A 14,677-nucleotide genomic window follows, 5' to 3' on the forward strand; every position below is an offset into this window, starting at 1 on the left:
CTCTTAGTCACGCATGTGTTAACAATGCTGGTGTTGCAGAAAGTTGGAAATTATTTTTAAAAAATGTATAGTATTACGCTTTAAAGCAACATCAATGGTATCTTTACTTAGTAGAGAATTTTTTCCAAAGTGGGCCTTGTGCCAAGTGTCATGTCTTACTAGTAAATTTTCATGTAAATATTGATGTGAAAATTTGCAAATGTGTTTTTAGTTTCAAAGTCTGAGTTATCAGTTAGTGTCTGCCTGTGGCAAATTATATTATAAATCGTTAGTTGTTTCACAATATCATATTTTCCTAGAGGGATTATTCTTTTTACTTGTTGTCTTTTCCTTTAGTAACTATACTTACGTTTCACTTAATGAGGCTATACTACTTTTCACTTAATGGCCAAGAGACCATTTGAATACATTTAGAAGGATGAGCCACAGTCTGTAGCCTGTTTGAGTATGAACCAATTCTCAACTGGGGTACAGAAACGAGGTGGAAATGGCTATTTTGGAACTCTGCTGTTCTGGTTTTCAAATTTACTTGTGTAGAGAGAAAATGGAAAGAATGATTTAAGGCTCCTGTGCTCACAACTCACTACCTTGGAAGAGGAAACAGCTATGGATGGAATTTCAGTTGACAAGGGAAAGTTGTGTTTCTTGGGAATGTCAAGTTGCTAACTGAGGTCAAGGTTTGGAATTCACGTTGGGTTCTGGGGGCGAAGGACTTTGACGGTAAACAGGGAAAGATGGTGAGAGCTGGGAGTACTTCTGTGCCCTTTTCCCTACATCTGTGGGGATATGATCTCTTTTAGCCTATCTACAGCAAGCCTGGCCATCTGTCATCAGAACAGGAAACACTTTGACACTTAGCTCTGCTTCTCTCAGTCCCCAAACAGACTGAAAGGAACAAGAATAGCTTGTATCCCCCAGCCCTCCCTGGCTGTGGAGAAGGCAGTAAGAGAGCTTGTCAATGGAATGTTTGCTTAGAAGTTGCTTTTCCTTGAACTACCCAAGTTCCCTAGCAGCCTGCCTCTAGTGATAAAAAATGAGAAGAGAACTAGATGTTGCTCTTCTTGTAAAATATCTGCATTTGGGGCTTCTTCCTCTAAGAAGCTCTTGGTTTTGGTTGAGTCTGTACTTTAATAGTTCTAATGTGTGATAGAAATGTGTATATGGAATCCATGTGTCTGAACCCGCTGTGGAGGAATTCATAAGCCATCTTTTCCAACCCTTTTACTTCACAGCTGGGGAAGCAGAAATCCTGAGAGGGTAGGGAGCATTTCAGAGGTCACGCAGTTAGTTTATTAAAAGTTGAACCTGAAATGAAACATGCACAGCTGTCTCTTAATCTAGTACTTTCCCCACTAACTTGCATGTCCTATCTTACAGCATGATTTCCAGATGACTTCCTTCTTTGGTTAAGTTAGCAAACTTGACCTCATGCAGTCATTGTTTCTATTTGTAGAACTTTAAATACTTACCCTAATGGATATTTAAAATATATTTTCTAGTAACTTTTTTGGAATAGACAGTGTATTTGGTCATCTAACACAAGAGGAAAAATCTATATTGTCAGCATCAGAAATAACCAAAACAAGATAATTCAAATTTTCACAACACTCTGAGTGTTTTAAACAAAATAGCAGGGCAGTGGACCAATTTTAGGAGGTGAGAAGCCATAGCTGCTTCTTACTCTATGCATTAAAAATGTTGATTCTTGGGGCGCCTGGGTGGCGCAGTCGGTTAAGCGTCCGACTTCAGCCAGGTCACGATCTCGCGGTCCATGAGTTCGAGCCCCGCGTCAGGCTCTGGGCTGATGGCTCGGAGCCTGGAGCCTGTTTCCGATTCTGTGTCTCCTTCTCTCTCTGCCCCTCCCCCGTTCATGCTCTGTCTCTCTCTGTCCCAAAAATAAATAAATGTTGAAAAAAAAAATTAAAAAAAAAAAATGTTGATTCTTGGGGTGTCTGGGTGGCTCAGTCGGTTAAGCATCTGGCTTCAGCTCAGGTCTTGATCTTGCAGTCCATGAGTTTGAGCCCCGCATCAGGCTCTGTGCTGACAGCTCAGAGCCTGGAGCCTGCTTCACATTCTGTGTCTCCCTCTCTCTCTGCCTCTCCCCTACTCACACTCTGTCTCTCTTTCTCTCTCTCAAAAATAAATAAACATTAAATTTAAAAAAAAAATGTTGATTCTTACTTGGGCTGTTAGAAAAATGCTGAACAGCTTGGCACTATCCAGTTTTCTTCTACCTTTGGGTCAAATGAACCTGAAGCAAGTTGGTAAGTGCTGGCACCCTGGGCTCATATGCCTCTGGGCCTTGTGTGCCCTGACTTCTTTGCCTGAGATATAAACCTCCTAGTTCTACCACAGGGGCCTTATCCTGATGCACTAGACAAATAAGACTGTGGTTTCAAATTATACCCTACTTTAAAAGTCAGAAAACTGGAAAGCCATGTTCTTACTCCAACTAGCAAGAAGCTTTTCTTCAAAGAAAGTCAAGAATTAGAAATTAAAATGATGAGTTTGAGTTCCTTCAACAAAAGCCATCATATCACACCTGCCAAATAATTACATCTCCAGATATTTGAGGATTTAACAGAAATAAAGCCTCTGATTAAGCACACAGTGGTAGTGTGGTACCCTAGGGTTTTAAGCAAACTTGGAATGATATTCTCATTATCAGTATCATCTATGACATTATGTCATAATTCTTGCAGTTGATACGTAAATGTATCTTTGGAGCAATATACAGGATGACTTCTTGCACGAGTTGGGTGACCATACAAGCTATCTTAGGATCCTAGGCAGTTACCTCCCCCTTGTACTCAAAATGACCCAGTTTGGGCAATAAAGTATTCAATCACATGTCAATAGTTCTGTAATAAATAGTGAAATCATTGGCCTGTATTTTAAAATTTCTAGACACCCCATAAACTGCGTGTGTGTTCATTTCTATGAAATCAACAAAATGTTTTCTGTAGTTTTGTGATGACAAATAAAAGAATGAGCCTCATGTTTTACAGTGATGTGATAATGCTCAGGTATGCATATGTTATACGTTTTCTGCTTTCCCAGCTTAGAACCCCCTTTATAGATAGCACTAACTCTGATCATGAAGCAGTCTCTGGAAGGCATTACAGACAGATTAGTGAACTATTAGGTAAAGTTATAGCTAAGTTAGTAGGAAATATTTAAATAGTTGAAAGATAAGCCTGTCTCAATACTCTGCTCCTGTAATTACCGGACACAAGTGTTTTACCCATAAATATGATTGGCAGAGACAAGTACTTTTTAAATTTTTTACCTATTTTTATTTTTATTTATTTATTTTTTTGAGAGAGGGAGAGAAAGTGAGAGCATGAGCAGGGAATAGGGGCAGAGGGAGAGGGGGAGAGAGAGTCCTAAGCAGGCTCCATGCCCAGTGCAGAGCCCGACGTGGGGCTCCATCCCACTACCGTGAGATTATGACCTGAACAGAAAACGAGAGTTGGACACTTAACTGGCTGAGCCACCCAGGTGCCCCAGAGACAAGTACTTTTTAAAAGAAAACTCAGGGGCGCCTGGGTGGCGCAGTCGGTTAAGCATCCGACTTCAGCCAGGTCGCGATCTTGCGGTCCGTGAGTTCGAGCCCCGCATCAGGCTCTGGGCTGATGGCTCAGAGCCTGGAGCCTGTTTCCGATTCTGTGTCTCCCTCTCTCTCTGCTCCTCCCCCGTTCATGCTCTGTCTCTCTCTGTCCCAAAAATAAATAAACGTTGAAAAAAAAAATTTAAAAGAAAACTCAGAATTAGTTCAGGTGCTCTGAAATTCTACCACACAATGTACTCGTTCATACAAATTAACATATTTTCCTAAGTCCTGAAAGAAACCACATTCAAGCCTTAAAGAAATAGAGTAAGCTATCTCTCACTTACTGTTACCTTTTCTTCTCCTTTGTAGATGGAAGTTTGTATTGAGTGGAGTGCTTTGAATATTTTTCTTTGAGTTTCTTTCATTATCTTTTAACAATAATAGTGCTACAGAAAGGCCAGTGTAGAGATGTATGCAACTGGGATTTAGGTAAATAGTTTTTCTTATAATCTACATGTTAGGCTAATATATATCCAAGTTTTAATCATATGGTACATTTTATATCCATTTTGTACATATACATGTATATAATTAAAATAGAAGCTACTCAAGTATACCAATACCTAACTTCTGTGTCAGTGAAGGTCCCGTTATGAGACAGAAACCACAGGAGTTATTTTAGGAATGACTGTAATATGAAGAATCACTAACTGGGGGAACCGCTAAGACTGGTGTTAACTTGTGTTACTCCAAGTAATTGATCTGCTGGCTGTTTGCTACCAGTCTGCAATGAGATAAGAAACTTGACCTGAATGTAAATCAACTCCCTGCTTCTTCTTTGAGAAAGTCTATCTATGAAGAAAAAGTCAGCTGAAGTAGACAGTGTGCTTAGTGATGTAGTTAATTTACATTCTGGTGAAAGAGTAACAAACATTTCAAGGACTGGCACTCTCTGTACATACTTTGATGAGCAGTGCACAGAGGTATCGTGAAGATAGTAATGGTAGGAAGAAGCTACCTCTCTGAAGACCAGGGGTTCATAGAAGAGGGTGGAGTGGAAGCTTGAAGGAAGAGACGTGGACCTTGACAAGACCTCCAAGAGGGGAACGTTGACCAGCTGGAGTCTCTGAGGGACCACAGTGAGGCTGGTTCTGGGAATGAGGAAAGACTGCAGACGGCAAGCTGCTGTTGCCACCAGGATGAACTTCCACTGCTAGTGTGAAGATGTGTTGCTGGGAGTGTGGGGGTAGTGGTGGAGAAGTGACGGCAAGAACAGGAAGCAAAACACCAAAGAGCACATCCCATCTTCTGTTGCAGTCTTCCCGCCTCCTTCTAGTGCTTCTGAGAGGCTCGACTCCACAAGGCACCAGCTCCTGAGAGCCAGCTGAATTGGAGTTTGCAGAGTCCCAGCTCTGAAGCTGAGAGATAGTATCTGAATAACTAGCCCAGCCTTCCCGTGGTGCTGCAATCTATGATGTACTCTGATGACTTGTTGTCACTTATTTTATTACATTTAAACACTATGCAAGTTGCCATGTACTCTGTTGGCTTCATGACTAACTAGGGGGTGAAAAGGCATCACTGAAAAGTAGTATCTTGGCCAAATAAGCACTTTGCCAATTCCCTTAGACTGTCTCAATCTGCTCAGAATGAAGGCATAGTTCATTATTCATTTGTTTCATTATTTTTCATTATTCATAGTTCCATTATTTATTTGGTGTACTTTTTTTTCTTTTTGTAAAATTTCTTTTAATGTTTTATTTATTTTTGAGAGAGAGAGAGTGAGGGAGAGAGAGGCAGACAGAGCGTGAGCAGGGGAGGGGCAGAGAGAGAGAGACAGAGAATCCAAAGCAGGCTCCAGGCTCTGAGCTGACAGCACAGAGCCCAACACAGGGCTCAAACTCACAAACCATGAAATCATGACCTGAGCTGAAGTTGGGCCCTTAACCAACTGAGCCACCCAGTTGGCCCCATTTGATGTACTTTTCAAAGTTCAACAAGGCCACTAAGTGTTCAGGGTGGTATCATGCTTCAAGGTATACTCTTTTGCTTATTGGTTAGCTTGGAATCCTTCTGAAATTGAAAGAGCAAAATTGTCATCATTTTGCCTGTCTTGACAGTGAAAATAATATTTGTCTGGCCCAGTAGAATATGTGTCCATTTAAAATTTTTTGTGTCGGGGCGCCTGGGTGGCGCAGTCGGTTAAGCGTCCGACTTCAGCCAGGTCACGATCTCGCGGTCTGTGAGTTCGAGCCCCGCGTCAGGCTCTGGGCTGATGGCTCAGAGCCTGGAGCCTGTTTCCGATTCTGTGTCTCCCTCTCTCTCTGCCCCTCCCCCGTTCATGCTCTGTCTCTCTCTGTCCCAAAAATAAATAAACGTTGAAAAAAAAAATTTTTTTTAATTTTTTGTGTCATTTAAAAAATTTTGAAATTGCTTGGAGTTATGTTCCTTGTTGAAGGAGATTTGACATTTAGAGTTTTACGTAAGTTTTAACTTTTACCTAATGACCCCATCAAGTAATTTTGTAAGAATTGCAGATGACATAGAATATGAGCATTGAGAATAGACCTTAAAGATCAACCATCTCAAATTTCTCATTTCAGAACGAAGAAATAATTTCAAAAGGATGAATTGACTTGCCTGTGGCAAGAATAGAAGCCAGCCTTGCCGTCTTTAGAATTTCTAAATCAGTTAAAACAACAATATCGAGACTTAGAAAACAAGTTTCAAAAATCTAGCAACTCAAGTATGTTTAATTAGCAAATTCACCTCATTAAGAAGTAAAAGTTATACCACTGTGAGAACATTAGGTGAGAAGTCAAGATGGAGTTGGTAGTTTGAACCTGCCAATCATTGCTTAATGGCACCTTTGCTCTCTGAAACCTCATTTTTCTCATCTGTAAAATGAGAGAATATTGGTTGCCCTGACTTCCTCAGCTTTTGTGTAGGAGTGCTGTGGAAGCTATAAAGTATTTTAAAAATGTAAGCGAGAACACTAATTATTACTGGTTGAGAGAGGTGGGCTCTGTTGGGGGCTGTGAGTGCTTAGCTCTCCTGTAATCCCTTGACATGAAACTTACAAAGTTTCGGCCCCTTCCTAGCCAGGTTAAGATCCCTGCTGTGGCTATGCTTTGATGCTTACACATGGGCAAATGCATTTTCTGGAATGGAAATATCTGGAATGGCCTTGGGACATTGTCCTTCCACGTTTCTTTTTGTTCTTCCTTTTTCCCTTTTACCTGCATGTACCCTCTTGAATATTTTCTGATTTCCCTTGTACCAGGCATTTGCCCTTCTCTGTTGACTTGGGTCTGGCATTCTATCTGAGGAGGATGTTCTGAGGCTGGTGAAAACCTGAGGATAATGTGGTACACGAAGGGCCCTGAAGAAGTAGTCAGAAGACCTGGGTTTGAGGTTGAATTCTGCCATTAACCAGTTTTGCAGCCTTAAGAAGTTACTTACTCTCTCTGGGATTTAATTGCTATATCTCTAAAATCAGTAACATGGACTAACAGAACGTTTAAAAAACTTGTACACCAAAATTCAGAGAAGAATTTGAAATAGCCAGTAATTCTGGCGAGCTGGTACAACCTACTTAGAAAGCAGAGTGGTGACGTGGAATAGTAACCGTAAGTATGTTCACATACCGTCACTCGGCAGTTCAACTCCTGTGAATTAATCTTGAGCAAGGAATTACACAGGAGCAAAAAATATATGTCTGTGGTTATTTACTACAGCTTAAAAAATATGTGTGAATGTACATATGCACACTATATGCAGTGCAAATTACAGCAAATCCAAACAGAACTTAAAGCAATCTTAATGTCTAATATTAATAGGATTGTTTAAATTATTGTTATCAAAATGATAAAATATCATGGAACCATTTAAAAATAAATGGGGCTCCTGGGGTGGCTGGTTAAGCATCTGACTCCTGGTTTCAGCTCAGGTCATGATCTCACGGTTGTGAGTTTGAGCCCCGTGTTGGACTCCGTGCTGACAGTGCGGAGCCTGCTTGGGATTTTCTCTCTCCTTCTCTCTCTGCCCCTCCCCGCTCAAAATAAATAAATAAGTAATAACTGTAAAGTAACCATATTATTTATAGTCCTAATAAAATGTTTAGTAGAACTGTACATGAAAAAATTGACATTTATGTAAGATAAATGAAAGGTAATAGGTAAAAATGAAGGTTCCTTTTTTTTAATTTTTATTTGTTTTGATGTTTATTCACCTTTGAGAGAGAGAGAGAGAGAGAGAGAGAGAACGAGCGTGGGAGGGGTAGACAGAGAGGGAGACACAGAATCCGAAGTAGGCTCCAGTCTCTGAGCTGTCAGCGCAGAGCCTGAGGCAGGGCTCAAACCCACAAACCCTGAGATCATGACCTGAGCCGAAGTCAGATGCTCAACCGGCTGAGCCACCCAGGTGCCCCCAAAATGAAGATTCCTTTTAGAAAGGCAGAACTGCAGATAAATTAACTACTTTCTTTTCTGTTAAAAATATGAACCCTGAGATGTGGGCATTAGAATGGAAATGACTGCACGTAACTTAGGTATACTTGGGTTTGAAAGAGCTTGTAGTTGTAACTTTTAAAAAGGAGAAAATTTTTTTAAAAAGTGGAATTCTACTTAAATGGCAAAGAGATACAGAAATTTCATTAAAAAAACAAAACAAAACCCCACCGTCCGTGTTTGCCTGGTTCTCGCTGCCCCAGTCCCTTAATTTTCTCCCAGGGGCTTATTTTCCATGATCATCTTGATCCAGATGCCCCAGAATGACATAATATTGACTTTTGAAGAAGCTTTTTTTAGTCTCCGGTGGGATTCTGATGACATTCAGGCTCTGTTTCCATAGTAGAATCCCCACTTCCATTTAGCACTTTAAGAAAACTCCCATAATGAAAGTCCCACCCATTTTGGTGTGGGTTCCAGTGACTTGGAAAAACTCTTGGCTTAGTACATAGCCAGGATAAAAATTGGAATCACTGAAAATAATCACATAGCAACCAAAGTCATGATAGCTTTACTGCATTAAGTACTTAGTATGGGCCAGGCATTGTATTGATCACTCAGAGTTTGTTTCTCTTGCATTGTACTGTGTACCTTCTCATCCTCATAGATAAAGAAACCAAGGCTAACTAGGGATCAGTAATTTGCCCAAGGTTACAGAGCTAGTCAGTGGGAGGGCTGGAATTTAAATGCAGATGTTATTGACATTGTGGCCTACTTGTATCCAGGCTTCACTAGGGACTCTGTGGATCTACTGGACTGATAAGGACTGACCACTTAAGAAAAAGCAAAGGTCTGTCCTATGACTATATTTATTTAGTCTACAGAGTTAAGCTTAGTGACCGTTATGACGACAGAATTAAGTTGTGATTGTATACAAAAGGCCCACATTAAGCACCATTCTTGCTTTATTTATCTGCTTGCAAAGCTGAAAATCTGTGGTTTGCTTCATTCTTAGTATTTTTGAATCTCAACATAAATTGTCTGCTAATTTTCAGACTGGTACAGATGCCCCTTTTTACACAAACCAATGTAATTATGCAATACAATTTTTTCTCCCCTTCTGTGATACATATTTACTTTCTACATTGTGACTAGCAAACCATAAATACACTATTCACAGTAAGAAGCTGGTTGGAACAACTCAATATGCTCTAGTTTAGGGAATGTGCAGTAGGTGAAATTGTTCACTACCTAGGAAAAATTAAAACGTTCAGATAATAAAGCCATTTCATCAGCACTGGGGTTACAGCTTATAGGTCTTTTTATTTAATGAGATGCAGGAGTTTAATTTGGGGTGTGTATAATTTTCTCTAAAGAGCACTGAGAAGCCTTTACCCAGGTTGTCTTTGCTTTGTGTTCGGGCTTTGTCTTGAAGGAATGACATCTCACACCAACGGCATCCTGCAGGCGGTGAGGTAGAAGGACTTCAGGACTTGGAGGAGTTCACAAAGCTGAAATGGACTTTTGTTGTAGGAGGACAAAATGTTTGTGCCGATTCTGAAGTACAAGTGGCAAGTATCACGGAGTGATACTTGCTCTTGTGTAATTATTTATACAAGGGTTTGTGGATTTGGTTTGTGGTTTGATCAAACCGTGAATCTTAGTTTTTTCAGGTCACTTAATAAAATGTCAACCTTGTAGAAGGTCTAAAAATAAAGAAAAAGCGAACTTCTGTTTTAGAGGCTACTAAAATAACACTCATTTACATGAGTAAAATGTTCATTATTAGTGCCCTAAAGGCATAGATTTACACTTCTCAAAAGTTTAGGGCTGAAGCTTGACTGTGAAAAACATTGGTCCTCATTTATATGCTGTAACAAAGCTAGCACTACAGGCTTCCTCTGGCTTAGGGCAGTGCCTAAAAACTGGATTGCATTAGTATTCCTCTCCTGTTTCCATGGGGAATAGAAAACTAGTCACTCTCAGAAGAGTTCAGGTAATTTGATATGAAATATTGATCCATGTATCAAAATCTGTACCTGCACATTCACTCTGCATTAGCTGAATCGTATCTGACATTAAAAAAAAAAAAAATCCATTACTGAATTCAACAAGAAAAGCATTATTCTCACTAAGGTTTGTCTTAATAAAATCTGAGAGCTAATAGCTTTCACAAACAATGGTCATCATAAAAAGCATTTTCCTCATCAACAATAATGAAACAAACCAGATGTTCATTGCTTAAAAATGATAGCTTTTGGGAAGAAATAATGAGATGTTCTACTTCTGCTTGTAAAAGTGGTGTTCTGTCTCTTCAGGAAAGACCCAGTCTTGTCTGTGTGATGTGATGGTGGGGGCGGGGGTACTTAGGACAAGTATCTGATGTGGAGCAGAGCAGCGGGCCTCCCTATCTGACTAGCTCATGCTCTGATTACAGCTCTGCGTGTGGCTCCATAAAACTGGTTCAGAGAGCATCTGAATACTGGGTCAACTACAGTTTTCTGTAAGGTGGGACAAATGGTCTAGTGTTTTGTTTTCATTTGGTGCGCTTCTCCTTTATTAATGCACATGATAATAGACCTGCTTGCTAAAGGCTACTGCTGTTATTGTTTAGGATTTTTTGACCAAAAGTGTGGTGGTGTCATTTACCTTGGAATGACTATTCAAAGCACATAGAAGAAGGCCATTTTGTCCTCGAGGAATTCATGAATGGAAAGGATAAAATAACTTTTTTCAGGCTAAATTAATCTATAGTGATAGAGGTAGTTTTACAGGGGTGAGGGCCTGGGCAAGGGAGCCTGCTGGAGTGCTGGAACTCTTCTAAATCTTGGTCAGGTGATGGTAACATAGGTGTGAACATATGTAAACATATATTGAATTTCTGTGTACTTGGACTTTTGCACTTTATGATATGTAAGTCATGCTCAATTAAAAAAAACTCAGTGGTTTCTGATAATCCTATAGCTTGCATATAAGCAGTTGCTGTATGTTGCTGAGTGGAAATGTGGGCACAAGGCAGTTGAGGATCAAAAGCTCTTATTTAAAGGGCATTCCATTCATGGCTCTTTCAAGAGCTTCTGTCTATTACCCCTGGAAAATACTGCTCTCTGTTCATTTGTTCATTCTTTTATTCAGTATCTATTGAGCACCTACCCTTTCACTGGGATTATTCTAAGCATCATTTAAAAAGAAGTTAGCAAGACGGTCTGAGTCCCTGAACTAATGAGTATTGTTCTTCTCTTCCCTAAGATCATCCGTAGCATAGGAATTTAATTCAGTGCAGCTAACTAACATTTATTAAGCATCTACTAGACCAAGACATAGTAGCAGATAGGAGAAGGAACCCATGGTTCCTGCCTTCAAGAATCTTGTAATATGTCAGAGGAGTTAAGATTCCTCTGTATATACTTATACTTGGTGGTATATGACAGAAGTATAGGATTCCTTCTGAGCAGGGAAAGGGGATCTAATTGAGGAAATTGAAGAAAATTTGGAGAGGTAGTATTTAGTTTGAACCCTAATAAATGGCTTTGCATTGATATGGGGGGTTAATGAAAGCATTCTTAGATGGAGAGTACAGAATAGGAAAACTGGAAAAATACAGGGTTTATTTGAGATTACAGAGGGGAAATCAGAAAATAAAACTGGAAATGTGTTTGAAAATTTGACTTGCATTAGAGAAAAGATGGCTTAGTTCCCCTGCGTGTCCTCATTGTAAAGATATCTGGTGTTTGTTTGGAGGGGGCATCCTTCCTCCTCCCTGACCCCAATCTGCCATCTCTCATCTTATTAACCTGTGGCTCTGATTCTTCTCTATGTCTTCTCTTTGTTCCCTGCCCTTCTTCCACATACCCAAAGTGGTGAATGGATGGGAGTTGGGAACTAAGGGTAATGGTGGAGAGTCATTTCAGTTACCTCCACTCTCCCAGCCTCATCCATCTGTGAATTGCTATTCCTATTGTAACCTACCACAAGCAACATGATTGCTCAAACCACTGGTCCTTCCCTAAAATCCTGCTTTACTCTTCTCTGCCCCAACATCCTCACTTTCAAATTCCAGGTAGGTATCATATTTATCAGAGTGTCCTCTCCATCTAGACATTTAACTAATTTATTCTTATTCATTTATTTTTATGTAATTATTTTTCATTGAAGTGTGATTGACATGCAAAAATTTGGACATATTTAATATATACAGTTTGATAAGTTTGAAGATAACTGTGTACCCATGAAAGCATCACCATATACAATGCTTAAACTCCTCTATCATCTCTAGAAGTTTCCTCTCTCCCTCTTTTTTGATAAGAACATTTAACATAAAATCTATCTTCTTAAAATTTTAAGTGTGCAGTACAGGATTGTTAACTACATGCACCATGTGCTATACAATAGCTCTTTAAGACTATGCATTTTACTTAAGTTAAAACTAGATCTACCTCTCTAATTCCTCCTCCCCCAAGCTCCTAGTAACCATAATTCTACTCTCTACTTCTGCATATCCCATATAAATGAGATCCCATAGAATTTGTTCTTCTGTGTCTGGCTTATTTCACTTATCACAATGTCTTTAAGTTCATCTACATTGTAGCAAATGGCAGGATTTCCTTATTTTTTAATGCTGAATAGTATTCCATTGTATTTCTAAAACACATTTTCTTTATCCAGTAATCTGTAGATAGATATTGAAGTTGTTTCCTATTTTCTGTTTTCTTTGCCATTGTGAATAATAACTGCAGTGGGGCATGGATATGCAGATATCTCTTTGAGATCCTGATTTCATTTCTTGTGGTTTCCAGAGGTAGAGTTGCCGGGTCGTATAGTTTTTTGAAAAGTCTCTAAGCTTTTATCCATAGTGGGTGCACCAACTTACATTCCCAGTAGCAATGCACAAGAGTTCCCTTTCCTCCACATCATTGCCAACACTTATCTTTTGCTTTTTTTTTTTTTTTTTTTTTTTTTGGTAATACCATCCAAAGAGATGCGAGGTGATACCTCATTGTGGTTTTGATTTGCATTTTTTTGATGATTAGTGATGTTGAGCATCTTTCAATTTACCTTTTCTTGGGGGAAATGTCTATTCGGGTCTTTGCCCATTTTTAAATCTGTTTGTTTGTTTGCTATTGAGTTTCAGGAGTTCCTTATGTATTTTGGATAGTAACCCTTTATCAGGTGTGTGTGATTTATAAATATTTTCCCCCATTCTTTAGGTTGCCTTTTCACTTTGCTGATTATTTCCTTTGCTCTGCAGTTTTTTAGTTTGATGTAGTCCCATTAGTCTATTTTTGCTTTTGTTGCCTGTGCTTTTAGTGTCCTAACCAAGAAATTGTTGCCAAGGGCAGTATCAAGAAGCTTTTCCCCTAGATTTTATTTTAGGGGTTTTATAGTTTTAGATTTTATTTTTAAAGCTTTAATCCACTTTGAGTTGATTTTTGTGAAGGGTCCAATTTCATTTTTTCCATGTGGATATCCAGTTTTTCCAGCACAATTTATTGAAGAGACTACTCTGTCTCCATTGTGTATTTTTGCCCCCTTGATTTATTCTTGAGGCTTCTGCCCTAGCTTTCCACAGAAGCTTCACTGAACAAGGTCCCTGGCTTTTCCTGTGATCATCAGCACTTCTGACAAAGACAAATATAGGGAAAAACTGTCCCCCAGTCTCTATCCTTTTCCACTGCTCCAAATATTCTTGTCATAAGCAGGCCAGGCACATTGTTATTCCTGGGTTTACTTAGAATGACTTTCCTCATCTTTACCCAAAGATGATTCTTCAGCCCTGATTTTTCACAGATCCCCCTCATGATGGAAAACCTGTAACTTAGAGCCCTTTAAATCTCTACTTTAGTGCATCCTGTGGTTATATTGTGTGTAGTAAAGCAGCTAGCTTGATTCCTGAGCCATGGAAGGTGTTTGATCAGTAGGAGTTGTCATTATTATTATCATACAGTATTATTCCATACTTAAGTAGTAAGTGTCTTAATCTATGTGCTTATATCTCAAATTTATTTCCATCCAATTCTATAAGCAGCTCAAGACAGGGCTTCATATCATGGGTATATTTCCCCATAGTGTTTGATATCCTGCTGGCAATACAGTTAGATAGTGCCCAAAAAACTTGAGTAATGAAATTAAAAATATGCTACTTGGCTATTCTGTAATAATTTTGTTTAAAAGTTTTTTGGGGAAAGACCTTAAAAATTAATGACTAAAACCAAGTATAGAGATTAGCTGAGAATTTTTATCATTTGTGGTTACCCTCTTTCCCATTAGCATTGTACATAGGGTTGGCAGTAAAATTAAATGAAATATTAACCTCTAAAGTCAAGGCCCCTATTGCTCAGGGCCATTAACTGGTAATATTCTAAGAATTATCTCTATAGAGACTTGGATAGTAGGGGGCATTCAGTAACCACAGCATAAGCAAACATGGTTTGTTCTCTTAGGCAATAGCCCTGTTGTGAGTTATCAACTTCTCCCTTTGTGGATATGAGCTTCTGTCCATAGCAGATCCTTGATTAGAAGGTTGAAAGTAAATGATAAAATATTATAACATAGAATTTCATAATAAGGTACATGGTGTTCAGCATAAGCAGAAAAATTATATTTGGCACAGGTTATCCAATATGAAGGGTGGAGGTAATAACTAGACTGTAGTGGGGTGTGTGTGTGTGTGTGTGTG

General features: G+C 39.2%; 1 protein-coding gene across 2 annotated transcripts in view; it reads left to right on the plus strand.

Moving 5' to 3' along the window:
• CERS6 (ceramide synthase 6) overlaps positions 1 to 14,677 on the plus strand; it is a 322,014-nt gene that overhangs the window by 181,624 nt on the left and 125,713 nt on the right. The gene's annotated exons all lie outside the window — the stretch shown is intronic.

The sequence above is a fragment of the Herpailurus yagouaroundi genome, unplaced genomic scaffold (genome assembly GCF_014898765.1).
Source record: "Herpailurus yagouaroundi ecotype Mexico unplaced genomic scaffold, PumYag 140, whole genome shotgun sequence".
Classification (NCBI taxonomy): domain Eukaryota; kingdom Metazoa; phylum Chordata; class Mammalia; order Carnivora; family Felidae; genus Herpailurus; species Herpailurus yagouaroundi.